General features: G+C 34.3%; 1 pseudogene; it reads left to right on the plus strand.

Annotated features, from left to right (window-relative positions):
• The first annotated feature begins 3412 nt into the window (after window positions 1-3412).
• LOC108392637 (transmembrane protease serine 11G-like) lies at window positions 3413-21250 on the plus strand (annotated as a pseudogene).
• Window positions 21251-22132: the final 882 nt, after the last annotated feature.

Here is a 22132-nt window from a genome sequence, read left to right on the forward strand (position 1 = left end):
TGTAGCACTTAAATCATAAACTCCTATAAGTAAACATAGGCAGTAAACTCTTGGGCATCAGGCTTACCAATATATTTATTTTTCTGGATTTGTCTCCCCAGACAAAGGAAATAAAAGCAGAAATATATAACTGGTTTTATACATTTAGTTTAGTTTAACAACTGGTTACATACATTTTAGTTTGGCAGACTAAAATGCTTCTGCACAGTTATGGAAACAATCAACAAAATGAAAAGATAGCCTATAAATGGGAAAAGATACTCCTAAATAATATATCTGGTAAGGGGCTATCATTCAAAATATATAAAGAACTAGAAATTTTTCCAGAGAAGACATACAGATGGCCAACACATGAAAAGATGCTCCACTGATTAGTCAACATGGAAATTCAAATCAAAACCACAATGAGATAACACCTCATCCCACTCAGAATGACTAGTATCTAAAAGACAAGAAATAACAAGTGTTGGAGAAGATGTAAAGAAAAGTGAACCCTTTTACACTATTGGTGGGAAGTAAATTGGTGCAGTCACTATGGGAAACAGTATGGAGGTTCCTCAAAATATTAAAAATAGAAATACTATTATTTCTACTTTTGTAATACCAGTAATTGCATTTCTGGGTATTTACCTGAACCATATGTTCACTACAGCATTATTTAAAATAGTCAAGACATGAAAACAATCTAAGTGTCCAACGATAGATGAATGGATAAAGAAGATGTAGTACATATACACAATACTCAGGCATGAAAAAGAATGATAATTTGTCATTTGTTACAACATGAATGGACTTAGAGTGTATTATACTAAGTGAAATAAGTCGCACGAAGATAGACAAACACCATGATTTCACTTATAAGTGGAATCTAAAAAGCAAAACAAATGAACAAAAAACAGAAACAGATATAAATGCAGAAAACAAACTGGTGGTTGCCATGGGGGATGGATGAAATAGATGAAAGGGATTAATAGCTCCAGATTTCCAGTTATAAAATAAGTAAGTCACAGGGATGACACGCACAGCATAGGGATAGTCAATAATATTGTAATAACTTTGTTGACAGATGGTAACTACATTGTGGGGAGCATTTCATCATATACTTAAATGTTGAATCACTATGTGATGAGTCCAACTTAAAAATCCAAAGAAATTAATATGGAGGGATTAGAGTTTATGGCAAAAAGTATGGTGATTGCAACTGAAATTTGGATGAAGGGGGACTACTGTGTTGTCCAGCAATTCTTTCCACATGGATGCTCCAAAATGTGCTCACCACTCAACGCCTACTTCTGAACCCTGGGATTACTCTTGAAGGTTCTCTGGGTTCCCCTTCCCTCAAGCATGAAAGTCTCTTATCTGCTGGAACTCTGCATGATGATAATCAGGGTTTTGCTAGGCTCCCAAACTGCTTCCCAATCTGTGTGTAGTTTCTGGTCAGTGTTGCAACTCAGATTCCAAAGTCCAGGTTACAACGTCTTTCTTTCATGAGCAGCACATCTCCCATCCACCACACACTTTCTACCAGCTCACTCCACTTCATCAAACTCTTTCATATCCTTTCTCTACTGCTTTTGATAATACAAATAATAAAATAACCAAAAGTCGTAAATCCTCATCATGTCTTAGTTACTGTTCCAAGTTCTCTTACATATATTAACTCATTTAGTCTTTACAATAACTCCACAAGGTAGGTGTTATTATGAATAAGGAAGCTGAGGCACAAAGAGGTTGAATGACTGCCCAAGGTCCTACAGTGGGAGAGCTAAGAGCAAAACTCAGGTAGGCTGGCTGCTGAACCCACACTCTTAGTCAGTATGCTGAACAACCAGTTTCAGAGACCATGTACCTTTCAAATCATGTGGCCATTGCTGTGGCAGAAACAAATCCCTTTATTCCTCATCTTTGAATCATCGAGTGATATTTTAGTTATATAAAGCATTTGAAAAAGCTCCAGGAAAAATAACTGATGATAGGAGAGCTATCTAAGGAGAAAGGACCCGAAGATGTATTTTACAAAAGATTGTAACATTGAAGGAAAATGCCTGTCACTGAAAAGAGCAAGGTTCATTCCATTCAGGATTTCATTCAAGACATACATCCCCATGAGACAATATGGATAATGAGCCACTTGGAATTTAAATGAAGTTAGGGGAGTGATTAAAAGGATGACACTTTTCAAAAATGCTTTGACTCTTTGTGAAAGGTTTTCTAGACTTACCTGCTGAATGAGTAGCTTTTGTCACTGCTCCTCTTTGCTTTGGCATAAATATCTCAAAGATGAGGTCATATATTTGTTTGAATGTCAAGGGTTTCTCTAAGGCTGGGTTTTCCTGCACTATGGTGAACCTGTTTAGTCATCTTTAATCTGGCCAAAATTAAATTCTTTGAATTGGCAGTATTAAGGGGAGGGAGAAGCCAAGAAGGAAAGAGGAGAGAAATGTCCTTTAGTAATTAAGAACAAAATTTGTAATTATATTGTTATTCCAGGAAATGTTTAATCTCATTTCTCCTCCTGCCATGCTTGAGCCATTCATCTCTAGCAAAACTCTCTGATAAAAATAGTTTTTGCGTTGCAAATAGTTTAGGGCTACCTACTACCTAATGATACATTCTTTTATTTAGTAGACGAATATTTATCAAGTACCTGTGAGGTACCTTTAACTTTCAGAACCATATTCTTATCCAGTTCTTTTGTGTATTAGATCTCCCTGGACAACCCATATTGGGGTCTTATTCCTAGTCTGCCTCAATTTTATAATTGTTCAGACTGGTCCTTAGACTGTAAGCCCTGACACTAGGATAGGGACAGATCTTTCTCATATATTTTTTCTGTTTTCACAAAGGTTTCCCAAATGTCAGTAATTTGCATATCACTTTCATGCTTTTTGAGCTAAATGCATACTATTAGTGATATTATTGTCTTAATATTTTTCTTTAAATTGATTCATTGTTTACTCAAATAAAGATGGTCCTATACTATCCAATAGCATCTATAGAAATCACAGGTTTGAAATCTTAAAATCCAGTGAAGGAGATATTCATCATATGCTAGCTACCACAGGTTCTCAAGCCACAAAGTTCCTTGTACAAAATCCTGAGCTATCACTACCCATTTGTTTTTATATTAATATATTTTTGGCTTGCTTATTATTTCTTCCTTGTAGTTCTCTTCTATTTTCTTTCCTCCAACCTGTCCCATTTAGATGTTCTTCATATGCATTTCAGATTCCTTTGCTTATAAATGGGAATTATGGATTTAGTACAGAGTTGTGAAAAGAGCCTGAACAACCGAAGTCCTTGTTCCTGCTTCCCAACATCCAATTTTGAGGTAAAAAAATTATTTTAGCAGCAATTCTAACTTCAAGGTCAATTTGTGAGACAATCGGAGCATCTGTCCCCTCTTGCTAGAATGAGAAGAGTGACCCAGAGGCCCTCATTCTCAGAGGCCCGTTGTGATGTGAAGTACATGAGCCAAATACAGGGTATTAGTTCACACACAAAGTAAAAATATTTCAAAATATCTAGTATAATTGCCCAGGAAGTATATGAAACAGTCAACTGTAGTATAATTCTGACTTTTTAAAATCAAAATATCAAGTCAAATGTCAAAGACTGACAGTATTATTTCAAATTTTATATAGAAAAATATATTCAAATGTTACCAAATGACATATTAGTTAACCATGAATCCCACAAAAAAGCATTCGATACCAAAACTATGTAAAACTGAGATTCTAGTGTTTAAGACCTGCTTAATATACAATTGTCTATTTGCAAGTGTTTAATATACAACTCTCTCTCAAAAGGCCAGCAATACTGGACAGAAGAACAAGTTCATTGAAGCCATGGATTATTGCCCTTATTATTGGATCTATTGTATTGGTTCTAGCAATAATCACCAGTCTTCTTGTTTATTTTTTGGCATTTGGTAAGAATCTATCTCACTGCATCATTTTGCAAATTTGAAGATCCACTCAAGTTATATCAAAATCTTAATAATAAATAATATATTTTAGAATGAAGTTTTCATTTCAATAATAACTTGCAAAATATATACATATTTTGTATAATGTAATAATGATTTTCATGAATTTACCTACATTTCGGGAATCATAATCTTTTATGCACAAAAATTACTTCTAGCACTTAAAATTTGACTTGATTCAAATAATATTATCTCTTAATGCAATAGATTCACATCCTGTGATACTGTGTGGCTTAATAATATTTAATGTACTTAGAATAAATAATTGTTTTAGTAACATTTCTAACTTCAAGCTCAAGTTGTGAGAATATATTACATTCTACTGTTATTTAATCAACAGCTTAAGTGTATTATCACCAACATGTAATAATTGTGTCAGGACACAACTGACAATCAGGTGACTATGAGAATGATCTTAAAAAAAGGTTAAAGATACCTTTGACCCTTGAAAAAATGACTTTGAACTATGTGGGTACACTTATACACAGATTTTTTCCAATAAATATCTTGGAAAAATTTTTGTCAATCTGCAATAACTTTTAAAAATATTTTCTTTTCTCTAGCTTACTTTATTACAATAATATGGTTTATAATATATAAAACATACAAAATATGTTGCATTAACTGTTATAGGTAGGGATTCTAGTCAACCACAGGCTATTAAAAGTTAAGTTTTGGGGGAGTCAAAAATTACAGGTGTATTTTCATCTGTGTGGGATCACTCCTCTAACTCCTATGCTGTTCAAGATCAAATGTATTTGCAAATCATATATCCAATAAGTGATTAATATTCAAAATATTTATAAAAAGAGTTCAAACAACTCAATAGCAAAAATAATGCAATTAAAGAATAGGCAGAGAATTTAAATAAACATTTTTCCAGAGAAGACATATAGATGGACGGCAGGCACTTGAAATGTTCAACATCACTAATTATCAGGGAACTGAAAATCAAAACCAAAATGAGATATCACCTCACACCTATTGTAAAGGCTATTATCAAAAAGACAAGAAATAACAACTGCTTGAGAAGATGTGGAGAAAAGGGATTCTTATATATTGTTAGTGGGAATATACACTGGTGAAGCCATTATGGAAAACAGTATGGAGGATTCTCAAAATTAACACTAGATCTACCATCTGATCCAGCTATTATACTCCTGAGTACTTATCCAAAGAAAATGAAGACACTAATTTGAAAAGATATATACACCCTTGTATTCACTGCACTATTATTTATAATAGCCAATACATGGAAACAAAGTGTCCGTTGATGTATGAATAGATAAATAAAATATGGTATACTCACACACACATACATACCCAGTAGAATACTACTCAGCCATATAAAAGAAAGAAATCTTGTTATTTTTGCCAAGAATGAACCTTGAGGGTATTATACCAAATGAAATAAGTCAGAGAAAAACAAATACCATATATGGAGTCTAAGAAACAACAAATGAGCAAACACAAAACTCATAGATTCAGAGAATAGATTGGTGGTTACCAGAAGGGAAGGGGTTTGGGAGTGGATAAGAAGAGTGAAAGGGGTCAACTATATGGCAATGGATGGTGACTAGTCTTATTGTGGTGATCACTTTGTAGTAAATATAAATATCAAATTATTGTGTTGTGCACTTGAAACTATTATAATGTTATATGCTAATTTTACTCAATATTAAAAAAAGGGGTTAGAAGCTACTACTGAATGTTTAATTCTCAGGAGCTCTTCAATTATAGGACTTTTTAACTTGTTATCCCCTCTATTTCTGATATTTATACAATCAAATGAACTAAAAAAATTCACGCATTTTTTATTTTCCTTTCCAGATCAGAAGTTTCACTGTTACCAAACCTTCTTCTAGATCCCCAATATTGAATATAATCCCAATTTTTCAGCAGAACGCTCAAAATTTAGGACTGAACTACAACAAAAAATAAAAAAAAGAGGTAAGTCTGAGCTTTGCTGGCATCATTCTTACCTAGCAATAATATTTTAAAGAAGAAAGTTTGAATAAAGTCATTAGCAAGTTAAGAACACAGCAAATTGCACCTATTTTAGGGCTGCCAGATAAAACAGAATGGCCATTTAAATTTTAATTTCAGATGTTCCTGAAAACATACTTTATGCAATATCTTAAACATGCTTATACTAACAAATCATTCATTGTTTATCTGAAATTAAAACTAACTCTTTTTTATTTGCCAATCCTAACAACTCGATCCAACATTATCTAAGGAAAATTGGAAAAACACATCAGGCAAAAGGTAATTGCACCAGCGACTGAACAACATAAGCCCAACAAAAGAATAATAGCTCAAATACAAAGCAAAAAACTTTATAGTTAACTGGAAACATAACTTAATCAATCAGGCACAAAGAACATTACCACAGATTATTTATTGAGCACATACTCTGTGTATGACCCTGATACATTTCCCACTAGGCAACTTATACTGAATTTTTATTCCTGAAGAGATACCACAGAAACACACAGCATAGCTCTTCAAATGAAGACTTCAGTTGTATACACAGCTTCTACTGAGCCTAGTATGGATCAAAGATGACAGATCTTTGCCAGGTTCAAAAATATTTCTTTAGCCATTTCCCAACCAAAGGCAGAAGCTGATGAAATGACTTGAAGGATACAATTGAATGGGGTTGGCATGTCTTTTCTAAAACACACCCTAAAGAAATTTTAATTAGGAAAAAAAATTAGGGCAGGTGACAACATAATGAGTTAATGATGGCTTAAGCTTTGGAGTCAGAACATCTAAATCCAGATCCCAATTTCACCCTCTGTCAGCTTATCAACTTTGGAACTGCTTGACCCCCTCCAAGTTTCAACTACACAACAGGGATTATTTCACTCACATCCCTGAGTTATTCTAAGGATTAGTTTAGGTTGTGAATAAAAAGTCTGAAAAGTAATGTCTGAATACATGTTAGCATCTCTTTCCTGTGCTGTCACAGAACTTTTCATACCCCTCTGCTGAAGCACCGCCTTGTTACACTGTTATTATTTCATGTCTGTGCCCCTCTAGATCTGTGAGGGGCTAAGTCTACTTATTCTTCTATTTTTGGTACTTGTCACAGTGTCTGCCACATGGTAGGACAATAAGAATTCTCATCAGCGTGATGACTAGTGAAGAAATGGCCAGTCCTCTAGTACCAGCCCTGTTCTCTACAATATAAATGGAGACAATGCAAAGGGAGGTATAGTAATTCAGAACAGGAGTTGGCAATCTTTTTAATGCTAGATAAATAATTTCAACTGGATTTTCGGACCATATGGTCTCTCTGCAACTAGTCAAATCTGTCACTGAAATGCATATGCAGCATAGACAACAGTTCAACAAATAAGTGTGGCTATAGTCCAATAAAACTTTATCATGGGCACTGAAGTTTGGATTTTGTAAAATGTTTAGATGTCACAAAACATTCTTCTTCTGATTTTCTTAGCTCTTAAAAAATGTGAAGACAAGTCTTAGATGATGAGCAATACAAAAACAAGTGTATGCCCAATTTGTCTCCCAGGCTATAATTTCCTGATCCCTGATTTAGATGATGCACTACAGTCTTGGCAAATATCTTCCTTCCAAAAGAAATTATTAAATGGTTAAACCTAAAATGAATTTTAGAATCATCTTGTGAAGTTTATTAATCTAGACTGTTTATATGCTCAACTACCATGGGTAATATGGGGTTAAATCACAAAGCTGTGATTTAAAGGGAAACAACAAAAATTAATGAAATTAGAAGAAGAATGGAAGGAGGAAGATAGAATACTTAAAATAATAAATATATAATATAAATATTATATATAAAAATATATAAATGTAGTAGAAAACCAGAAGTATATATACCAAAAATGTACATGGCATGTTCTCTACATAGAAATTTATAAATGATTTTAATGTTTTTCTTTTTATTATGCTGTGTTGCTTGATATTTATAAGTTCTACAGTGAATATACCTTACTTTTGTCATGTGAATGTACATCTGTGTATATAAAACTAATTGCTTAAAATTTCCTTTCATAGTTAGTTTTAAGGAAAAGACATGGTCATTCATTTTGAATTAGCATCAATTTCTCAGTAAACTTATATTCACCAACCTAACCAATATTATATGACATGGTGCTTCACTGAAGAAAATTTCATAAATTAAACCAGAGGAGTGGAAAGCACTTGCCAACATATACACCAGTTTCACAATTTGGCAGCTCTTTCTTCTGAATTTAAAACTAATTATCAAGACATGTTCACTTAGGCTTGGCTTATGATCAGATTTTTTTTTTTTCCTGAGAAGCCAGCTTGATGAGTCAATGGTAATAAACCGGTGTATAAAACCACAGATTCTGTAATAAGCTGTGGTTTTAGTAAGAAATAACTTTTTCTAGGAATTTATACTACAGAGAAATTATCCCATGTAGGACGTCTAAAATTTCACACAAAAGGCATATGTAGTCTTATCTTAAGTAACCATTTCATGTATCTTTGATGAATATAGTTATTTTGAAGAAGTATACAATAAATACACATTCTTATCCCTTTCTCCATGTACCACAGGTCAAAACATGGCCTAAAAAGATTCACTACAGCCTAAAAACTGATCCATTGATCACAAGCATGAGGATGATAACTGAGCTTGAATAACAGTGGGTGATAAGTCCATAACATGATTAAATTTTCCAACAAATTCAGTCTCAGCACCACCAACTCCACGGATATTTTATACTGGCTATTGAAATATCTAGTTTAGTTGAACTCTCCATACTAGCCATCTTTGACCATGTGACAAATTGTTCAAATATCAACATCCAATTACAGGGATAACCTTTATGACAACAGGATACGCCCAAATGAGTTTTCTGGGAATAGCTGTAAACAAACTTTGAAGTAAATGCTATTTGAATAATTATAGGTTTTATACAAGCATTTGTGTGATATATTGAAATCTGTGAAATTCACATTTAACAAAGCTTTATCCTGTTGGTTTCTTTTCTCGGATAGATAAGCTATTTCAAAGATCCAGTTTAAATCGTCATTACATCAAGTCTCATGCTGTCGACCTTAAGTAATCACAACTAATTAATTTGCATGATGAAATGGCAACTTTGTATTATTTATTCTTCAATTATTTGATTTGCGGACAGGATCTAAAAACCTTAGATACATCAAGAGCAAAAATAATGTAATATTATTACATATAATTGTTACTCCTCCTGTACAGAGTACCTATAGAGAGAGAAGTTTCTTAACTTGGATAGTAATGAAATATATTATACTGGCATCCTTTTAAAGGCTTGTGCATTTCAGCTCAAAATTCTTGCAGTCATTAAAATGCTCCTCTCAATTTTACTTACACCTTTAACAGTAAACAGATGTTATGAATTTTTAAAAAACAAGGCTATAGATTTGTAAACGAACACATGCATGAGCATATGCGTGTGCGTGCACACACACACACACAAACACATAAAGTTGATGGATTTCAGAACTTCTGATTTATTTTTCCAGAAAAAAAATTCTAGAACTTTCTTCCTGAAAATTATCAAGTTTTACAAGCAGGGAATAATTCAGATATTAACATCTATAGATAAAGGAAGGCAAAGAAAATTCATGAAAATAAAATGTATAAAATATTAAAGATGTATTTTTGAAGTTATAACTAATATTTAAATATAAGGTATAAAATAATAATGACTAGAGCTATGACCTCACTCATTAATTCTGGTGTTTTGGTTTCTCAGGTCAAGTAATGAAGGTTTGAAAATAGATGTACTGCTTAAATTTCAGTTTGCTTCTAACAATGCAGACGAAATAAAAAGGCAAGCTGAAAACATTTTGAAAACATTTGAAAACTTCTGAAAACATTCAGAAGTTGAAATTAAATGACAGCTGCTTGACGATAAATACTTCATTACCTTACCTTAGAGGCAAGAAATATGATTTTTCTTCTCTTGTTACAGTTTTGTCATTTAAAAAATTTCTCATATACAGAGGAACTTCCTTATTTCACCATAAAATGAAATCACTTTTCAATTTTTAAGTCTTTTAGTTACTTGAAGCAAATTCCCATGCAATCAACCTCAAAGATGATCTTCCTTTAGTTTATATGGAAATTATTATAAAAGAATTATATTATAACCCAAATATAATAATATTCCTTCATTTATTAAAGAGATCTTAGTGGAATTGTTTGAATTAATTAAACATGCATGTGATAAAAACCTACATTCTGCTACTGATGCAGTAATCTACAATGCCTGGCTCTTTCTGTTGCAATACTGTCTCCAATCTGAACACAGAATGTAAGAGTGGTAGGGACACAGAAGTCAACAATATGTGGAGTACGAACATGATTTGGGCTCCAGTGAAAGGAGACCTAATATTTTTCTTAGCTATCATAACTCTTCCTATAGCATGTAAGATAGGACTGACCCAGGGCATGGAGCATGGAGGGGACAGGAAAAGAAGGATGCCAGACCCTGAGAGTACCTGTCTTAGGCATAGACACCTCATTTGAAAAACAGACATAAAGAGCTGGGTGATTAATGTTTGGGGTGCAAAATTAAACAAAGCTGATTATAATTCCAAGTCTATAGTTAGCCTTCTATAAATTAAGTTGGAAGTTTCCATATTTTACCAGAACTTGTGTTAAGTTGTGAAATGCCACTATAATGGTGAAGATAAATATAAGTTATCACTAAGTCTTTCCTTGGTATTTTTTTCCAGAAACAGTTCCAGAAGGCTAGAGCAGATATAATATGCTAATAGAGGAGAAAATGGCATTATAGTTTTGGCCAAAGTCTGAAAGAAATTTAAAAAATAGCTTTGAGATAAGAACTTGAAGTTTCTGTGAGTAATGCCCAACATTCAGTTGTTAACTATGCAGATAGAACAGAGTAGACCTTGAATCCAGTGCACTAAGCTTTAGAAAGCAAAGACAAGACTTCCTGAAGGAAATGTTTTGTAAAAGACATGTAGGCATGTGTGAAATTTTCATTTTTACAAAGTTCAGTTTTGATCTTGAGCTCCCATTAAACCAAATGTTAGAAACTTAAAACTGCAGCATTTCTGGATCTCTCCCCCACCTACTCTGTGGCGTTAGGGAATGTGGGCCATCCACCATGTTGCTGGATCAGGGTTGGGGTGGTCCATGCAGGCATCTGCTGGCGATTCATCCACCACCAGTTCTTCAGTTGCTATCTAAGCAAGTTATGGATCAGACATTCCTCACTCCCATGGAAAGGTCTCTTCAGAGTCACGATTTACCCTGAGACTTCTGTGCTTCCCAAGGGTGCTTGGAAATTAATTTGCATATTTTTTATTTTATCTCTTCTGCAAAAGACTGACAAATCCTTGAATAGAGGAAATATATAGTTGCAATCATATCCCCAAGATTAGCACAGAACTCAGCAAGGGCATGAACTTGGTATTTGTAATATGTTGTATCTGCACCTCTATAAACTAACTCAATACAACATGAACTTGAACGTGGGCAGGAAACAAAAACAGTCTCTTAAAACTCATAAACACTGAGGAGCCTGAATCATTCCTGTTTGCACAGAGTTTTAGAACTGCACTAAAAAAGTGAGAGTTTGAATAGGTAAAAATTTGAAAGACAAAAATTGAGTTTCATAGGGTAAGATAAATCATTTAAATATATATAGTATAAAGAAAAAAATGCATGGAATGCACTCCAGGAGATCCCACAAGTGGTAGGGAAGAACCCTAGACAGCACTCAGAAGACCTGTGTCCTAGCAATAACCATAGTAATATAGTCTTGGATAAGTTGCTGAAACTCTGTGTCTCAGTTCCTGTTTTGCAAAATGTAGACAATCATGCTGTCTACAAATAGAAACCGTTTTCTTCTTTCTTTCCAGTTTCAATGCCTTTTATGTGTTTTTCTTATTCAATAGCTAGACCTTCCACTATTACATTAAATAAGAGCGGTAATGGTGGACATTCTTGCCTTATTTCTTATCCTAGAAGGAAAGCATTCAATCTTTCATGTTTAAGTATGTATGATATTAGATATCGATGTTTTGTAAATGCCCTTAAGAAGTTGAGAAAGTACCGTCTTATTCCTGATTGACTGTTTCTATTATAAATGTGTATTGGGTTTGTTTTATTGAGGTAAAATTCACATAACATAAAATTAAGCACTAACCACTTCAAAGCGTACAATTTGGTAGCATTTAGTACACGTAGCTGTGCAACCATCCCCTCTGCCTAGTTCCAAGACATTCTCACCGCCTCGGAAGGAAATACTGTACCTGTTTAGCAGTTACTCATTTTCCCTCCCCCAGCCCCTGACGACCGCTAATTAACTTTCTGCTTCTGTGGACTTACCTAGTCTTTCTGCCTGTATGGATTTACCTATTCTGGATGTTTCATGTAAATGGAACTATATAATATGTGACTTTTGTGTCTATCTGCTTTCACTTAGTGTATTTTCAGAATTCATGTTGTATTTTACTACATGGATATACCACTTTTTAAAATCTATTCATCAGTTGATAGATGTTCCATCATTTGGCCATTGTGAATAGTGCTGGTATAAATACTGGTGTACAGTATTTGTTTGAATACCTGTTTTCAATACTGTTGGATATATACCTAAGAGTGGAATTGCTGGGGAATATGATAATTCTGTTTCACTGTTGAACTCTCAAACTGTTTTCCAACCAGCAGTGTATAAGAATTCCAGCATCTCCCAACCCTCACCAATACTTGTTATTTTTCTGTTTTTCAGTTATCGCCAACCTAGCAGGTAATAAGTGCTAAATTTTGTTGAAAAAATTTTCTGTATCAATCAACATGATCATATAATTTTTCTTCTTTACCCTGTAGATATGGTAGATTATATTAATTGATTTACAAATATTGAACCATTCTTACCTTCCTATAATAAATCCACTTTGCCAACTCTGTATTTTTTAAATACACTTTTGCATTCAATAGGTTAAAATTTTGTTGAGGCTTTTGCACTTATATTCATAACAGATATTAGTCTTTTGTCTTCTCTTTTTTGTTGATCTAGTTTTAGGATAAGGGTAAAACGGGCTTCATCAAATGAACTAGGAAATGTCCCCTTTTTTCTAATTTTTGGAAGGGATGTGTAAAATTGGTCTTAATTTTTCAAATATTTTGCAAAATTTTCCAGTGAAGCCATCTAGCCCTAAGGATTTCTTTTTTGATTTTTTAAATTATGAATTCTGATTCCTTAGAAGTAGTACTCGTCAGGTTATATATATATCCATGCTGAGTTTTGGTAGTTTTTGGTTTTCACGGAATTTGTCCATCTCTTTTAAGTTGTCAAACTTACAAATGTAAAGTTGTTTGTAATATTCCATAATTAACCTTTAAGGGCTGCAGGCTCTTTTATGATATCCCTGATATTGGATATTCATTCCTGATGAATTCTGATATTCATTCTGGATATTGATAATTAGTGTCTTCTGTATTTTATCTTTGTCATTCTTTCCAGGAGTTTTATCAATTTTATTGATTTTACTTTCCTTACAACCAGTGTTTTTTGTTTCATTAACTTTTAGGTATTATTCACTGGCTATCATCTTAATGAAATGTGGGTTTGGATTGCTCATTATAGTATCTGGCAGACAGAATAATTCATATAATTTTGGGGAACAGCCACTGATCATGCTTTCTTCTATTTTATTTTATGAAAAAAAATGACTAATATGTTTTCACAATTCGCTAGGACACTGGTGGATTTTGATTCCACAGGGAGTCTCTGTGAAGATGCCAGGTGTCTAAGATGTTTTGAATCTCTTTACTTTATCTAGTGTGTTATAACTAGTGTTATAACACTAGTGTGTTAGTGCTTATAACTACTTTACTAGTGTGTTAATGAGGACAGAAGGAAATGGTGTCCAGATAGAAGTATACGTGAACAGTATACGTTAATAAAATGGTATGGTATTAATTAGATGCAGTCCTCCTTTCTGGCAAACAATAGCCTTCTCTACACCAGTGATGTATAATCATGAACCAGGATTTTCCCAAAGTCCACATATAGTCAGAAGAAAAGTTTAATTTATATCTAAGCCTCTCCTTTTTGTAGAATTTTATTCCATTGCCTTTACATTAGAATTTCCTGATTAATTCAGTTCCTCCCAACCAAAAACATTCATATGTTGTAGGCATAGTAATTTAAATTATGATTGTTCCATTGCTGAATAATCATCTTGTTTTCTTTCCAGATATGAGTGAAGCACAAGCACAGCACATTCTGAACAGCTGTAAGTTGAACAATATCACTGGGACATTTATAAAACAATAATAACACTCACAACACTTTCAGAGTTTCTCTATTAACATGTTTACTATGTCCCAAAAGTATATAGTATTTCTGAATGGATACATGATTTAATTCTTCTCAAGGGAAAAAATGAGTAATTATACTTGGGAATGTCTATACGAATTCCTCAGCAGTAACTTGTTCTCCTTCACAGGAAGTTTCTTTTAACAATTCCCTTTAATTGTATCTTATTTATTTGTATTAGGTTCACTTTGTTAAAGCAGAAAATTTGGTTTAGAATTAAATGGTACCCACTAACTTTAATTTGGGAACTTTGACATTTATACAACAGTACTTTAATAGTTGTAATATTAGACAAGTATTTTTAAAGGAGTACAAATGGTGTTCTTCCATAATAAGTAGTGTCCATTTAGCACTCAAAACTGTCAAATATCACTGGCGTAAGCTGTTGCACATAAGAACATGATCCAGAAAAATATGAAAAAAAAAGTTTTTTAAGTAACATTGTTTTAAGTTCATCAGGAAGGGTATTCAATAGTTCATTTTTTTAAGTAAAGTCCTTTTTCAATCTGAATAATCATTACCCCATTGTGTAATTTTTATTAACTTTTAAGGGAAAACAAATCTATAAATGTTTTCATCTTTATGTGCCAAACACACCTACCCATGTTTATAACTCCGTTTATAAATAATCATCTTATATCCTTCTGACAGATTGTGGTTTAGGGAAAGAGACCCCCATCTATGGAAAGAATTGCTGATGGTTGTCCTGCAAAGAAAGCTGATTGGCCATGGCAAGCCAGCCTGCAGATGGACGCGTCCATTTCTATAGAGCATCTTTGATCAGTGAGGAGTGGCTCCTGACTGCTGCTCACTGCTTTGACATGTAAGTCTTCCATCTGTACCAACAAGATAGCCAATTTCACCTCTTTTTCTCATATTCACATCCTATAATGCTTGTTCCTTTTTTCATTCCTTTATGAAAATCTTAGGCTTCCCAAGCTTGTCCAGAAGACTTAAGAAAAAGTGACATAGTAGAAAAAATTAAAGAATCTTCAGCTTTAACTGAAAATATATTCCCCAGAAATCTTAACTCTAACAAGGACAAGCCAATACTACCAAAAGCTAAACATGGTCACCAGTTTTCCTAAGCTATATTGTGGATGTTTTTTTAACTTTACAAAGGCATCACAACCCACAGACTTACATCTGTTCATTGAAAAATACAAACTCCCCCTCAAGGGGAGTAATTTAAGATACATTCATATAGGGAGATTTGTTACCAGCTAAATGAAAGCAAAGCAGTCTAGGGGAGACATCTCAAGTAAGAAAGTGGGAGGATCCCCATCAATTATTTTTTAAACAATTTGTCCTTCTACCACCCTCTTATCTCATGTTCATCCAGAGTCATGGGCAACTTCAGATCAGAAGTGAATCAATCATAATCCTGTTTATATGTGATCCAGTTACAAAAATCCCAGACTCTGGATGGCTAGTTTTGGAAGAACTCTACTTCCTCCACTGATGAGAAGAAAAGTACAGACAATTATCATTCATGAAAACTATGCTGCCCATAAGCATGATGATGACATCGCTGTGGTGACGCTCTCCACCCCCCTCACGTTTTCTGATGAAGTGGGAAGAGACTGTCTCCCAGATGTTTCTTTTGAAGTCTTGCCTCAGAGTAAAGTGTTTGTCACTGGATGGGGAGCATTAAAAGCAAATGGTGAATTCAGTAAAAACAACAAAGCAGAAAATGCATATCCATCCTCCATTGGAATGGAGATATAAAATAAGATACAAAATAAAAATATAGAAAACAGGAGATGAAATCAAGATGTCCCATGAAAACTATTGCAAAAACAACAAATAAAAAATGCAGATATGGTGAATTATGGAATCTTTGGCTATTACTCTTACACAGTATTTATTTTTATTGTCTTCTTTTTGGGCTATTTTGGAAACTAGTTGTAACTTTCTTTTCAAAAATTAATTAAAGCATATTTTTTCACATCACTTTTTTTTTCCATTTCTCTTTCATATGTTTATGTAGTGATTCTGCTATGGCTGCATGATTCTTAAAGTATGCAACTTGTTAGCATTAGTAATAATAAACTTCTGTAATGTGTCATGCAACTAAATAAAAATAGCCATAAGCAAGCAATTTAAATGACATCCTTGATGCTAAATATTAAATGGGGCCCCTCTGATCAATGTATCTATCCATGGCACAGTTTTTAAGCCTGAGACTATAAAGTTTATGAGTATGACATTTTATTGCACTTGAAAATATATAATAAACTGCCAAGATAGACCTTTATATTCTGATATGGGTCTCCAGTTTCTAGGTCTCATGGCTGGACTTTTTACATATGGTTTAATCTGCCCCTAAATTTCTGATTCTTTTTCCAGGTTTTTATTATAAAGCTGTAGTTTTGTTTATGTACTTGTTCAAAATATAGCTTTTACTACTGAGTCCTTACCAGTTGATTTTTATGAAAGTATACTTCCCTTCAATATGCACTCCAAAATACTGACATTGGGTCCAAGTTGTTTATTGTCTTTATAATCCAAGAGTTCTTCTACTCACCCCTGGCGAATCTGTCTTCTGTGAGCAAGTGATGAACATGAAAGGGCATCAAATCCTTTGGGATTAGATAAACCATTTATCGACTGGAGTAGAAATGGATGGCATCTGTCAACTCTAACAGGTGGACTTCAGTGTCCTCATCTGAAAAAGAGAATACTCATGTCGACCTTTGGTGATGGCTGAAATGTTTAAGTAAGATCATGGAAGTAAATGTGCCAAGAATGGTACCTACCTCACACAAGTTGTCCAAGAAATATAACTCGAATCTGAGCTGCACCATTACATTTCCTTTAGAACCTAATTAAACTTAACACAGAGTAGTAGTTTGGGAGAGATTTGGGATTTCATCATGAATTATTCAGTGCCCAACAGTGTGCACAGATTGCTGTGCACTGTTCTGTTACTCTAACAAATTGCATACTTTTCAGGAGTAACATTCTGTTTTTGTAAGACACCAGACTAAAGTTAGGTATTAAATATTTGTTTACTGTTGGTTGGTTTGCTCTGTATTTTGAAACTGAGACAAAGACTACTCAGGTTTTCTTCCCCTACCTTTGAAGATTTATCCAATTATGTCAAATTAGAAATTTTACAATCTACAGCTTATAAAATGGCTAAATCTTCAGTTTATAAAGTTAGCAAAAATAAAAATAGGCACACAGGAATTTTAAGTAGTTGGAATACAGTTGATTAAAGCCTGAGAATACCCAGGAAGTTTAAATGCCAATTAAAGACAACAAAAATGATAGTATTGAATATTGCTGAGACACCTACACAAATAAATAATTCAGATTGTTTAAAAATCTGTATAAAGAGCTGATGATAAGCAGATTCTGTCACTTGGAGCATTTCAAACAGAATCAGAGATGAAGTGAAGAGAAAATGATCCTATGATGACCCTCCCATGCTTCAAAATAGTGAAGAAGTTCAGTAGAACTAGCTAATTCTTAATGACTATAGATGAGTTGGACTTAAGTTTTTCAGTAAGATAGTCCTAGAAGGGAATTTAAACTAGTTTGGAAACAGAGAATTAGACTTACTTACAATGAGTGACAAAATCCCTAGACACTTAGATCTTCTCTTTAAAAAGCTTTAGCCCTCACCATCCATCATTAACTTTAAAATGCAGCTTTTAGACCACGAGGGTTTTAGATAGGTAACCCTAATCTCCATAACTCATTCTAATAGCTTCCATTGATTAAGATATGATTATGGGACAAGGCACTATCATGACCGATTATATTTATTATTTTTTAACCCTGACAATAGACATGTGAGCTAGGTATCATTTTTTCCTTTTTACAGTTGAGTGAAATGATGCTTAGTAAGATTAAGTAACTTGCTCAAGGCCAAATAGCATATAAATTGTGCAAAATGTTTAAACTCATATCTTCTGCCTCCCAGACCAGAAACCTTACACAGAATTACCCTGACTTACCCAAATTAACAGCACTGCCTTCCTTGACCCTCTTAATTATCTTTGAACCTGTTATAAACAGAGCCTCCTTCTTTATATGAGGAACTAATATAGTCTTTAAAATAGAAGATGTTAAGGGGGAATGAGGAGAATATAATGGCTAAAAGAGTACCATGCACAACTAAATAATACTTTTCATATAACAACAAATCAGTAAATGTGTGGGTCATTAATAAAACATGACCTATTTCTTATCTAGGTGTTTGTTACTTTACCCTGGTATTAGTTTTAGATAACAATTTGAGCTATCAAAAAAGTAGACACGGTCTTTCTTATGAAGAAATAGCATTCCATCTATTCATATTAAAGTAATTCCCTGATAGTACAACCATGCTCTATACTGCTCTTCATAAGGATTCTCAGTTTCTATATAGCTGTGTCCTTTGTGAAGTGAGGTGGCAAATTTCCAGGTAAGGCAAGGTAAGGTATACTGTCCCAAATGATCCCAGGTGGGGAGAACTGTCCTGGGTTTAAATCTAATGCTAGGCCCTATCTAGTAACTATGTGATGATAGCTAGACTCATAGCCATGTGGACTTTCAGTGTCCTCATCTGAAAAAGAGAATACTCATGTCTACCTTTGGTGGTGGCTGAAATGTTTAAGTAAGATCATGGAAGTAAATGTGCCAAGAATGGTACCTAGTTCACACAAGTCATCCAAGAAGTATAACTCGAATCCAAGCGCTGTCATCAAGCCCAGAGCCCTCCAGCTTCAGGACATATGTTCTCTCACTGATCAGTCCTTTGCCAGACACAACAATTAGCTATCATAACAAACAATGTGGAAACTCTTCACCCATTCATTTTTGTTTAGGTCCCTTTCACAATACTCTGCAACAAGTTGAAGTAAAGGTCATAAAAAATGATATATGTAACCAAGTTAATGTATATGGTGGTGCTGTATCATCAGGAATGATCTGTGCTGGATTCTTCAGGAAAACTAGATGCCTGTGAGGTAAGAACAGACTCAAATCCACAAAAATCAGTTTGTTAAATAGAGATGGCTTTACTGACCACAGACCAATGTTACTTCATGTGACTCCATAAAATTAGTGGTGAAGGAGAGAGAGTGTAAAAAGAGTGGGAGAATCATAACAAATAATCCTTGTTTAACAGCCTTGTATTGTTCAGAACCACACATAAAAAAAAGTCACCAGCTGCAAATTAGGACTCCGATTAGAGAAAAGAAACTGAAAGCAGATAGTAGAAACCAAGCCAGGAAGCCACATAATCTTTGCTTCAAGTCACAACGATAATAAATTGTAAGGCACTGCGGGATGGGATCTGCAGACATCTTCAGGCCACAACAGCATCACCTGACCAGTGTTTAAACCTTTGGTCTTTAACACTGTACATCCAGATAGAGTTACACTATTAGGAAAAAACAGATTATCTACACTTATTCATATTAAATTACCTAAGTTGCCACTATGGATCTGCCACTGACTGTCTGCATGTGATGTAATAAACATTCATTTATTCATTTAAATTTTTCTGTGAATTGCAAAGTACTGCGTGAATTACTGAAGGAAACACAAACATTACAAAAGTCCACAATGAATTTACAAACTGATAATATAGCACACAAGTAACCAAAATGAACAAAAACTAGGATTTGGCTATATATTCTGAAATAAAATATCTCCTTCCACTAACTTTTCTGAGGAGAAGCAGAAACAACCTGGGTGGCTACAACTAGATTGTTTGGCTTTCAGGCAGGAACATAAACGAATCTATGTAGGAGCAGAGAGTCTCTTTCCACTGGTCCAAGGGCCCTTGCTTTTCATCATTTTTCATCACTGATGCAGTAAAATACTAGGACCTAAATTAGGATGTGGGCCTATGGGAAAGGAGCTAAGGAGGATTGCTTTTGGTAGACTGAGGTTTTCATACCGTCTACTGAGGACTAGCGTATATTAGGAAGCATGGAAGAAGGGGAGGGAAGAGAGCCAGAGGCACAAGACTCTTGGACCCGAGGCCTGCTTCAAAAGGATCCTCTTTTTTAGTGGTTTCCACATAAAGCTTCTTTTGAATTAATAGGTTAATTGCTAAAAGATAAATATAAAACTCGTTTGTCTAAACCTTGGGTTAAAGATATCAGGGAAGTCCTCATGATTCACACACACTTTAAACCATTTAGCTCAGGCTAGAGATTCCACCTTAGTTTGGAAGCAAATCCTTTCAGAAATAAATAGTGCCTATTTCGTGGGAGTGACCTTTGCAGATATTCCTCCTCTCGAACCTGTCGCTGCATAGTGATGCAGGATCCAGGATACCTTCCCATCAACTGGTGTGAATAGAACAAAGTGTGATTCAAATTCAAAGCAAAGACTATTTCTAGCTAACAGAGGAGAGACTTCCAGCAGCAGGCGGCATTCAATGGTTCTGGAAGTCATCATTTACGTGAGAATTGGATGCCGAGATGTAGGTTCAGTTTGTGCTTTCTCTTTAGATAGAGCAAAAATAAAGACCATTCAAAGATAAAACTGAAACCTTAGCTTTAGTCACACTACCTTCCTGAAGAGGGTATTAACAGAGATAAGCAGAAATACTAAGATAAAAACAAATAATAATAAACTCAGTTATCATATTAATACTAATGGTAAGTAAAAATAGAATTAGTTTACACACTTCAATTCAAGATATGAATTTGTTAGACATTCAGATGCTAATTAACTCACATTTCTGACATCCTTTATTTATTACATTGACAATATTCATTTCTTCTTCTTCCCCAGGGTGATTCTGTAGGACCTCTGGTTATAGCACATGATAGAAACATTTGGTATCTTATTGGAATAGTAAGCTGGGGAATAGACTGTGGAAAAGAAAACAAGCCCGGACTTTTTACCAAAGTTGACTCTGTATCGGGACTGGATTAAATCTAAAACAAACATCTAATGCAACAACTACCTCTTTATTGAAAACGTGAATGTCACGTGTAGTCTCTAGTACACATTGCCATGTTCATTGTCATGGAGTTCAAGATACAAATAAGTGTGACCTGACAACCATCCCCTTTAACACGAGGAAAGCAAGCTTTCTTTCTCATCATCTGTAGTGTTTTACTGACCATGAGCATACACTATTTCCTGTCAACTACCCAAAGATGTGCCATCACTGCTACATGTCTGATTACCTTCTTGCTCATCTTTCTGTCCCTACCAGAATAATCCAGCAAAATCAAAAAGACCAACTCACTAAGCATTTTCTATTTTCCCCAACAGAGCACACTGCTCTTCCTTGACTCCACCATTTTTATCTTCCTCATCAAATAATGCTTGTTAGGAATATGTGGTCCACTGTACTGGACAAAACAAAATAACTAGTTTTAGCCAATGCTGGACAGTCTTCCAGATGAGCAATGGAGGGCAGTAGACATGAGACAAGGACTTAAGAGATGGCACTACTCTGAGACCCTCCTTTGCCCTCAGATGCACAGTTAACTTCTCTTTGAAACTTGAAAAAAATGTTCACATTTAGATTTACACCCAATAGTGCAGATTTTAAACTCTTTAAATAACTACACTAATGTTTACTTTGCAACAATTAATAAAGCCTTGGGTCAGACAGCAGGAGAACTGGAATTACTGCCTAGCATAGGATTCTGTTCTACACTATGTAAAAATGCCTCTTGGTATCAGAAAATAATGGCAAAATTTCTGGACCTTTATATTAGATGGAAATGAGAAGAGGCAAGGACTCAGTGAAAAGTAACTACTTTCTATCTCTAAAAATGAGAGCAGTTCCAATCCTGGTGTAAATTTACTTTTCACTTGTTTT

Source organism: Manis javanica, chromosome 5, assembly GCF_040802235.1.
Source record: "Manis javanica isolate MJ-LG chromosome 5, MJ_LKY, whole genome shotgun sequence".
Lineage (NCBI taxonomy): Eukaryota > Metazoa > Chordata > Mammalia > Pholidota > Manidae > Manis > Manis javanica.